This window comes from Capsicum annuum, chromosome 4 (assembly GCF_002878395.1).
Source record: "Capsicum annuum cultivar UCD-10X-F1 chromosome 4, UCD10Xv1.1, whole genome shotgun sequence".
In the NCBI taxonomy this organism is placed as follows: domain Eukaryota; kingdom Viridiplantae; phylum Streptophyta; class Magnoliopsida; order Solanales; family Solanaceae; genus Capsicum; species Capsicum annuum.
Window position 1 is genome coordinate 231288925 of NC_061114.1, and position 8424 is coordinate 231297348.

The 8424-nt window shown below is 41.4% G+C and overlaps 1 pseudogene; it reads left to right on the plus strand.

The window, feature by feature from the left end:
• The first annotated feature begins 6716 nt into the window (after positions 1 to 6716).
• On the plus strand, positions 6717 to 7841 carry LOC107868514 (annotated as a pseudogene).
• Positions 7842 to 8424: the final 583 nt, after the last annotated feature.

Consider the following 8424-nt stretch of genomic DNA (forward strand, 5'->3'; position numbering starts at 1 on the left):
TTTTTAGCCCACAGCACGCCCAGACCCCAGGCCAACCCCCAAAAACGTAGGCTATAGCACACCGATTTGGCCCGAAAATGCCCCATTCACCTCGTTTCGCCCGTTTGTCCACCCAAATAGCCACTAAAAATTAAACGGACCATACTGAAATAATCCACAATCTCTCTGGCATGCCTTAATTGATTTTTAGCCCACAGCATGCCCGGACCTTGAGCCTACCCCCAAAATCGTGGCCTATAGCATACCCATTTGGTCCAAAAATGCCCCGTTTGCGTCGTTTATCCCGTGTATCCACCCAAATAGCCACGAAAATTTAAACGAACCACACTGGGATGATTCTCAAACTCCCTGGCATGACCCAGTCAATTATCAGCCCACTTCACGCTCGAACCTCGGGCCCACCCCTAAAACCGTGGGCTATAGCACACCAATTTGGCTTGAAAATGCCCTGTTCGCGTTGTTTCATCCGTTTATCCACCCAAATGGCCAAAAAAATTTAAACGGACAACACTGGGACTTTCCCCAACCTCCCTGACATTTTTCGATCGATTTTCGGCCCACAGCATGCTCGAAACCCGGGCGCACCCCCAAAACCGTGGCTTATAGCACACCGATTTTGCATAAAAATTCCCCGTTCAAGTCATTTTGTCCAGTTGTCCACCCAAATGGACACGAAAATTTAAACGGACCATACTGGGATGATCACCAACCTTCCTGGCATGCCCCAGTCAATTTTTAGTCCTTAGGACGCCCGAACCAAGGGCCCACCCCCAAAATCATGGGCTATAGCACACAGATTTGGCCCAAAAATTCCCCGTTCATGTTGTTTTGCTTGTATGTCCACCCAAATGGCCATAAAAATTTAAAGGGACAGCGTTGGGACGATCCCTAACTTCCCTGGTACGCCCTGGTTGATTTTTGATGCACAGCACGTCGAACCTGGGGCCCACCCCCAAATCGTGGGCTATAGAACATCGATTTAGCCTGAAAATGCCTCGTTCACGTTGTTTCGCTCGTTAGTCCACCCAAATAGACACAAAAATTTAAACGGACAACACTGGGATAATCCTTAACCTCCCTGGCACGCCCCGGTTGATTTTCGACCCACAGCACGCCCGGACCCCGGGTCCACCCCCAAAACCGTTGGCTAAAGTACACTGATTTGGCCCAAAAATGATCCGTTCGCGTCGTTTTGCCCGTTTGTCGACCCATATGGCCACGAAAATTAAAACAAACCAAATTGGGATGATTCCCAACCTCTTTGGCACTCCTCGATCAATTTTGGGCTCACTGCATGCCTGAACCCAGGCTAACCCCCGAAATCGTAGGCTATAGCACATCGACTTGGCCCGAAAATGCCCCGTTCGTACCGTTTAGCCTGTTTGTCCACCCAAATGGCCACGAGAATTTAAACGGACCACACTAGGAGGATCCCCAACCTCCCTGACATGCTCCGATCAATTCTAGGCCCACAACGCCCTCGAACCCCGGGCGCACCGCCGAAACTGTGGCCTATAACACACCGATTTGGCAAAAAAATTTCTCGTTCATGCTGTTTCGCCCGTTTGTCTACCCAAATGGCCATAAAAATTTAAACGGACCACACTTGGACGATCATCAACCTCCCTGGAATGCGCTAGTCAATTTTTGGCCCATAGCATGCCCATACCCTGGGCCCACCCCCTAAATCGTGGGCTATAGCACACCGATTTGGCCCGAAAATGCCCCATTCGCCCCGTTTCGCCCGTTTGTCCACCCAAATAGCCACTAAAAATTAAATGGACCATACTGGGATGATTCACAACTTCCCTGGCATGCCCCGGTCAATTTTTCGCCTACAGAATGCCCGGATCCCGAGCTCGCCCCCAAAATCGAGGCCTATAGCATACCCATTGGCCCAAAAATACCCCGTTCGCACCGTTTCACCCGTTTGTTCACCCAAATAGCCACAAAAATTTAAACGGACCACACTGGGATGATTTTCAACCTCCTTGTCATGGCCCAGTCAATTATCAGCCCACTTGACGCTCGTACCTCGGGCCTACCCCTAAAGCCGTGGGCTATAGCACACCGATTTGACTTGAAAATGCCCTGTTCGTATTGTTTCATTCGTTTGTCCACCCAAATGGCCACAAAAATTTAAACGGATAACACTGGGACTTTCCACAACCTCCCTGACATGTGTTGGTCAATTTTCGACCCACAGCACGCCCGAAACCCGGGCCCACCCCTGAAATCGTGGCTTATAGAACATCAATTTGGCACGAAAATTCCCCGTTCAAGCTGTTTCGCCCGTTTGTCAACCCAAATAGCCACGAAAATTTAAACGGACCATACTGGGATGATCTATCTATCTCCCTGGCATGCCCCAGTCGATTTTGACTCACAGCACGCCCGAACCCAGGGCCCACCGCCAAAATCGTGGGCTATAGCACACAGATTTGGCTCAAAAATACCCCGTTCATGTCGTTTTGCTTCTTTGTCTACCCAAATGGCCACCAAAATTTAAAGAGACCACATTGGGACGATCCCTAACTTCCCTGGTACACCCTGGTCGATTTTTGGCGCACAGCACGTCGAAACCCAGGACCACCCCCCAAATTGTGGGCTATAGAACATCAATTTGGCCTGAAAATGCCTCATTCGCGTTGTTTCGCTCGTTAGTCCACCCAAATAGACACAAAAATTTAAACGGATAATACTGGGACAATCCTCAACCTCTATGGCACGTCCCGGTTAATTTTTGACCCACAGCACGCCCGTACCCCAGATCCACCCTCAAAATCGTCGGTTATAGCACATTGATTTGGCCCAAAAATGCCCCGTTCGCGCCGTTTCGCCCGTTTGTCAACCCAAATAGCCACGAAAATTTAAACAAACCAAACTGGGATGATTCCCAACCTCTCTGGCACTCCTGGATCAAGTTTTAGCCCACAACACGCCCGGACTCAGGCCAACCCCTAAAATCATGGGCTATAGCACATAGACTTGGCCCAAAAATACCCCGTTCACACTTCAAAATAATAAGAAGTGATAGGGGCGGAGAATATGAATCTCCCTTTGCGCAAATATGTGTAGAGAATGGAATCATCCATCAAACTATGACCCCGTATTCACTTCAATCTAATGGAATTGCTGTAAGGAAAAATCGAACGTTGAAGTAAATGATGAATACCTTACTTATAAGTTCGGGTTTACCGTAAAACTTATGGGGGGAGGCTATCCTTACGGCCAACCGTATACTCAATAGAGTTCCCCATAGTAAGACACTATCAATTCTTTACGAAAAATGGAAAGGAAGGACACACAACTTGAAATATTTCAAAGTGTTGGGGAGTCTAGCAAAGCTTCAAGTTCCTATACCTAAAAGGGTTAAGATAGGACCTAAGACAGTGGACTGCGTGTTCATAGGATATGCTAAAAGCAGTAAAGCATGTTGATTTTTGGTTCATAAATCCAAACATCCGGATATAAATGAAAATACGGTAATTGAATCAGATAATGCTGAATTCTTTGAAAAAATTTACCCGTATAAAATTAGACACGAACAGTTTAGTGGAGGATCTAAACAACTTCGAGATGAACCAAGTGAGAATGTACATAATGACGAAAATCTAGACGTAGTACACATCAAAGAACGTCAACTTCATTTGGATCGTATTTTGTAACATTTCTCTTAGAAAATGAGCCTCAAACGTTTAAGGAAGCGATGTCATCATCATACTCATCCTTTTGGAAAGAGGCAATCAATAGTGAAATTGATTCCATCTTAAGTAACCATACGTGGGAGTTGGTTGATCTTCCTCCAGGAAATAAGCCTTTAAGTTCCAAACAAATCTTCAAAAGAAAAATGAAGGCGGATGGCATTATTGATAAATTCAAGGCAGGACTTGTAGTAAAAGGCTTCAAATAGAAATAAGGACTTGATTACTTTGATACATACTCGCCAGTAATCAGGATAACATCAATTTGAATGTTAATTGCCTCGACGACAGTATATGATCTTCAAATACATCAAATGAATGTGAAAACCGCATTCCTAAATGGAGAATTAGAGGATGAAATTTACATGGAACAACTTGAAGGTTTTGTGGTTCTAGGAAAGGAAAATAAGGTGTGTAAACTTGTTAAGTCACTTTATGGATTAAAACAAGCACCTAAGCAATGAAATGCAAAGTTTGACCAAACCATGTTGGCAAACGGATTCAAGATAAATGAATGTGATAAATGTGTTTATATTAAAAACACTCCAAATGAAAGACCTTGGAGTTGCAGATGTGATCTTAGGATTAAGAATCCATAGAACTCCACAAGGGTTGGCATTCTCACAGCCTCATTATATCAAAAATGTACTTGACAAATTCAAGTCTATGGAATTTGGTATTGCCAAGACTCCATTGGATGTGAGCTTTGCACTTTGAAAGAATGAAGATGAAAGTGACTTATAATTGGAGTACGGAAGAGTATTGGGATGTTTAATGTATATAATGAACTATACACAATCAGACATAGCATGCACTATTAGTAAGTTGAGTCGGTACACGAGTAATCCCAACAAAACTCACTGGATGGCAATGAAAAGAATTTTGGGGTATCTTAAATACACTTAAGAATATGCTTTACATTATAATAAATGTCTCGCGGTACTTGAAGGATATGGTGATGCAAATTAGATCGCCATATCGAATGAAGTAAAATCCACAAGTGGATATGTATTTACTATCGGTGGAGGAGCAGTCTCTTAGAAATCATCCAAACAGATATGTATTGCTCGGTCTACAATGGAATCTGAATTTATTGCATTGGATAAAGCCGGTAAAGAAGCAGAAAGGTTCCAGAATTTCTTAGAAGATATTCCTTATTGGCCCAAGCCAGTGACACCAGTATGTATACACTGTGATAGCCAAGCGACAATAGGAAGGACAGAGAGCATGATGTACAATGGTAAATATCATCACATATGACGGAGACACAATACCATTAGGGAACTTCTCTTTAGTGGAATTATCACTGTTGTCTATGTAAAGTCAAAGGATAATATGTCGGATCCACTTACAAAAGGTCTATCTAGAGAAGGAGTGGAAAGGACATTCAAGGGAATGGGTTTAAGGCCAGGACAAGTCAGCATGACGATAACTCTACCTAGCAGACTGGAGATCCCAAGAGCTAGGTTCAAGGAGATCAAACAAAGTTGTGTCTGACAGGTTCAACATTGTTAATTACCCAACCCATTCTCATGATGTAGACAATGGTTAGTACATATGGATAAGACTTAAGGTGAAAAGTCTTTTAATGATTATCTAAATTTGGCAAATTTGACCAATTAGTTCAATCTATAGGATTAAACATTTAGAAATCACCTATGTGAGGGAGAAGTAGAAGTAGCTTCAAAGAGAATGTTAGTAAAGGCTTATTCTCTAAGCTCTCATGAAATCGGGACGTATTCATGGCTGAAAAGAATAAAATTGTGAGAATCATAAACGGTAAAAGACTGGTTGTGTGACATGTATTGTCTAGGTGTACATTAAAGCTCGACGGTTCAAATATATCAAATCTACCGATTAATCGAGTGCAGACGATGCATGTTCACTACGAAAAGTTCAAAGGGAAACCCACTTATCCAGATGCAATCAATCTTTGCTTGATGATCACATACTTGTCCATAAAACTTTTATGAAAAATAGCCATTCTCCATTCATGTGGGGGATTGTTGGATTCATAGAATTGTGAATGGAAAATGGAGAAAAAATAGTGGAGAAGAGGAGACACCAATTTGAAAAGTCTATTCCCAAAATTAGAAAGTTCACTAATTCTCCCACATTGGTGGGAGAAGGGAACTTTGGAGTTTTTATAATGATGAACACTTACTCCACATGGCTAGTGAGGCAAGAAATAATAGATGCCTCGCGCCATCATCGTCGCTCGCTCGGCTTGGCTTCGGCTTCGGATTTGGATTTGAATTTGGATTTGTCAAATGATCAATAGATGAGATCTATCTTTTTGGTCAAACTTTATTTGAATTCTAAAAAATGCCAAGGAAAAACACAGTAAATATTTTCTGTGTTTAATCTTCCATTTATATATACATGCACGCAGTAACAGTAACATATGTAATGTTCAAACTGAACTAGTGCAATTTTTCAATGAACGGATGCACTGTTTGATCAAACTGATGCACTGTTTTGATCGAACTGATGCACTGTTTCTGTTTCTACTGATGCACAATGTTTCCTGAACTAATACATTGGTTCGAACAGATGCAATTCTTCAACGAAGTGATGCACTGTTTCGAACTGGTGCACTGTTTTAGCAAAAATACTGCACTGTTTTGAGTAAACAGACATGTATTTTCAGGAAAAGTCACATCTCTAAATTGAACCAATGCCATCTTTTAAGAAGAGGCATGTAATGACTATAAAAACCTGCTTTCTTCCACAGGTTTTAATATGATTTTTCTGAATTAAAAACATTCTTCTTGTCTTCAAAATACTCTGTGTGATCATACAAACCGTTGAGTGCGTTCATAGAATCCGACTATTTGAGGTACCGCTATAGTTGGGTTGAAGGCCATTTTATCCTGGGAGGACAAATTCTACAACCTCGGGTACAATGAGGGGAGTTATTTCCTTAAGGAAACTCCGTGAATTCGGACGACTTGACCTTATTCAATTTTTGTTTCATCTTTATTTTTTGAAAAATAAGTACACCTCTTGGAAATGTCATTTAGAGTTTGTGTTGAGGGTATTTGATATACTTCATTGTGTTTTTGTTTATAAAACTTGAACTAGTTGAAGTAATTGTTCTGCTACAGATTCTGCACACCCGAATATATTGTGGGAACTAACAAGTTCATCTTCCCATGCTCTACAAATCCCAAGAGAAGATACACCACTTTTAACAGACACCCGACACCTTTCTTCATCTTTCAAGACTTTTACTAATGTTTTCATAGCAGTCGTTGTAGCTGGAGTTCTTGGTCTTCCTTATAGTTTCAAGAAAATTGGATGGCTAATGGGTACAGTCATGCTTTTATTAGTTGCCTCACTTACTTACCATTGTATGATGCTTTGGTGTATTATACTAGGCAAAAGCTTGAATCCCATTATAAAGTTGCCAAGATTTCATCTTTTGGGTGATTTAGGATATGCTGATGCTATGATTGTTCTTTCTCAAGCTGGTTTTTAATCAGTTACTTGATTTTTATAGCTAATGCTTCAGCACACTTGTTTAATTATTCTGTTACAAATTCAAGTCCTAAAATCTTAGGGGTTGTCACCTAAAAAGGTGTATATTTGGAGTTGTTTTCCATTTCAGTCGGGGTTAAATTCAATTCCTACACTTACTCACTTAGCTCCTTTAAGTATATTTGCTGATGTTGTTGATTTAGGTGCTATGGGGGTAGTAATGATTTAGGTCCTTTGAGTATACACCACTTTTCTTCTATGGTCTCGGTGTGTCCGTCTATGCTTTTGAAGGTGTTGGAATGATTTTACCATTGGAAGCAGAGATGAAAGACAAGGACAAATTTGGGAAAATTTTGGGTTTGTATATGGCTTTCATTTCTTTGATGTATGGTTCTTTTGGAGTATTGGGTTATTTTTCCTTTGGTGAGGAGACTAAAGATATAATCACTACTAATCTTGGGAGGGGATTGTTCAGCACATTAGTGCAGATTGGACTTTGCATAAATCTGTTTTTAACTTTTCCACTGATGATGAATCATGTTTACGAAGTGATCGAAAGGAGATTTTGTAAAGGTAGATACTGCTTTTGGTTGAGATGGGTGGGTTGTGGTTTTGGCAGTCACTTTAGTGGCATTGATGGTGCCAGGAGACATGTAGAATTATTGGTGTTTGAGTCCCACATCGGTGTAGGATGTGGTAATTTGTTTTCTTATATGGTCTTGGTCAATCCTCATTTCATAAGCTAGCATTGGGGTTGAGTTAAGCCCGAGTCCATTTCTTGTCATGGTATCATAGTCATGTCCATCGTTATTCTTGGTTCACCCCATGTTATTATATTTGTCCTAGGGGAGTGTTGAGAGTTCCACAACGGCATGTGAGTGTAGTGCTTTGTTTCCTTATAAGGTTTTGGTAATCCTCACTTCGTGAGCTAACTTTTGGGATTGAGTTATGCCCTAAGTTTGTTTCTTATCAAACTGCGGCCTGCTCTCTTAATCTTAGCTGGATCTTATAATCCAAGATCTCACTGCATCTTATGGGCCAGATCTAGTCTAGTCACGTTTGATCCAGTTTCTCATGTAGTTTACACTTTTCTTTGCAAAAGTCTTATCTCAATCTAGCACTACACAACAGAAAGGGCCTGCTTATCTTTGAAAAAAAAGACAGATGCTGTTAGAATAGTGCACCACCACAACGCAGTAGTGAAAAGTACAAAGAGAAAAAAAAAAGGAACAGATGCTGC